The sequence below is a fragment of the Tiliqua scincoides genome, chromosome 16 (genome assembly GCF_035046505.1).
Source record: "Tiliqua scincoides isolate rTilSci1 chromosome 16, rTilSci1.hap2, whole genome shotgun sequence".
Classification (NCBI taxonomy): domain Eukaryota; kingdom Metazoa; phylum Chordata; class Lepidosauria; order Squamata; family Scincidae; genus Tiliqua; species Tiliqua scincoides.
This window is the reverse complement of record NC_089836.1, coordinates 1603876-1605942: the sequence shown is the minus strand read 5'-3', so window position 1 is coordinate 1605942 and position 2067 is coordinate 1603876.

Here is a 2067-nt window from a genome sequence, read left to right as displayed (position 1 = left end):
TTTTGTAATGTCCTAAGCCATTCCCAGGAACAGAGGCCACTTCTTTTCTTGTCTCCACCCCCCTGCCCCCTTCCCCAATCCTCATACACCCCCCACTTCCTGCGTTTTCTCCATTTTTAAAGAGAGCTTGCAAGAAGCTTCAGGCAAGTCTTCCATGATTTAAGAGAACACAATGGACACTCACAGAAGCACCACAAAGGCATATCGCATGAGCCTGGAGCACCACATAAGGCTGAGACAATTGTTCCTGGAAATGGTTTATTTTAGCCTAAGTTTTAAGCCCTGCTAGCCCCAAGTTGGCTTCCAAATCAATTTACAGCACAAATAAAAACACAAATACATATCAAAACGCTGTAAACCAGGAGGGGGTTCCACAAGGAGGGCTGCCACCCAAAAGGCCGTCTCACGTGCAGTGCATGGAGACTGAACCTCAAGAGGTGTCTATATTCAGTGTAGAGCTTCTCCCAGTGATCCTGTATGGTAGGCAGAAATCCTTGGGGAGCAGGCATGTCTGCAGATCCGTGGGGTCTGAACCGTCTAGGGCTGCGACAGTGGCTGGCACCTTGTCTGAAAAGCTCACACAGTGACAGCAGCCAAATGGAAGGGCGTCCCCTGCTCCTGTTGTAGTAGGGGTTGATTAGATACTTTGTAGGTCATACTGCAAGTTATGCTCAATGCACCCCAAGGCATGTGTGTCCCCCAAATGTGGGAGGAAGGAGGGGGGCTTTTGTACCTTGCCCCACCGCAGCTCTAATCCTGATCGTGGGAAGGCTGCTTTGGGCTGTTTGGAACAAGCAAAACCTCCTGTGTAGCCACTTGCCCTGGTGTAAGTCTGGTGCTCAGAGGCAGGCGGCTTCTTCGGGTTGAGCTACCGTGGCGAATGGTATGGCTGAGAAGGCTGATCCCCTCTTGGCTCAGCAGCTGTGCTGTCGAGGAAACGAGTGTTTCTGCTGAGACTGCGGCCCGGTTTCGGACTGTGCTTCTTCGGAAATCTTGGAGCACTGACAAGTTTGATCAGCCAGTTTGGTGATGGAAAGAGAACACTGGTGATGGGGAATGCTTTTGCTTGCCTGCGCCACTGTTCTGGTCTGGAAAGTCAGAGAGTTGATTGTGGATATTATTTATTGTTCAGGTTTCTCCTTCCTCCAATGGGCTCAGGGCAGGTTATGTGGTGCCTTCCTTCTTTTTGTTGGCACAACGACCCTGTAATGTAGGTTAGGCCAAAATGACTGGTCTGATAATGACAAGAAGCCAAGTGGGGATCTGAGCCTGGATCTTCCAAGTCTAAGTCCAATCCATGGCCACTACACCGTTTTGGGACATCTGTTTTTGGTGAGGGGGGATGAGAGTGGAAGCAACACAGCTCTGATTGCTTAACTGTATGGATGTAGAACCTTCATTGGCATAAATGATCCATTAATTATCTATTAGAGGCCACGGTTCTAATAGATAATTAATGTGTTCCTTAATTAAACGTGTTCCTCCTGTTGTATCCTCCTGTTGTAACAGCCCAATCCTATCCACACTTTCCTGGGAGTAAGCCCCACTGACTCTAATGGGACTTACTTCTGAGTAGACATGCATAGGATTGGGCTCTTAGTCTTTGTGCTTTGCTTTGCTGAGTCTGGTTCAAGGAAAGGGTTGTGCTGTTAAAGGTGGAAGAGGTCAGTCCCTGTGAGCTGAATCTGAAATTCATCCACTAAAATTGAGTGTTGGGCGGGTTAGGACAGACAAAAGAAAAAATATTTCTTTACTCAGCGTGTGGTTGGTCTGTGGAACTCCTTGCCACAGGATGTGGTGCTGGCGTCTAGCCTAGACGCCTTTAAAAGGGGATTGGACAAGTTTCTGGAGGAAAAATCCATTAGGGGTTACAAGCCATGATGTGTATGTGCAACCTCCTGATTTTAGAAATGGGCTATGTCAGAATGCCAGATGCAAGGGAGGGCACCAGGATGAGGTCTCTTGTTATCTGGTGTGCTCCCTGGGGCATTTGGTGGGCTGCTGTGAGATACAGGAAGCTGGACTAGATGGGCCTATGGCCTGATCCAGTGGGGCTGTTCTTATGTT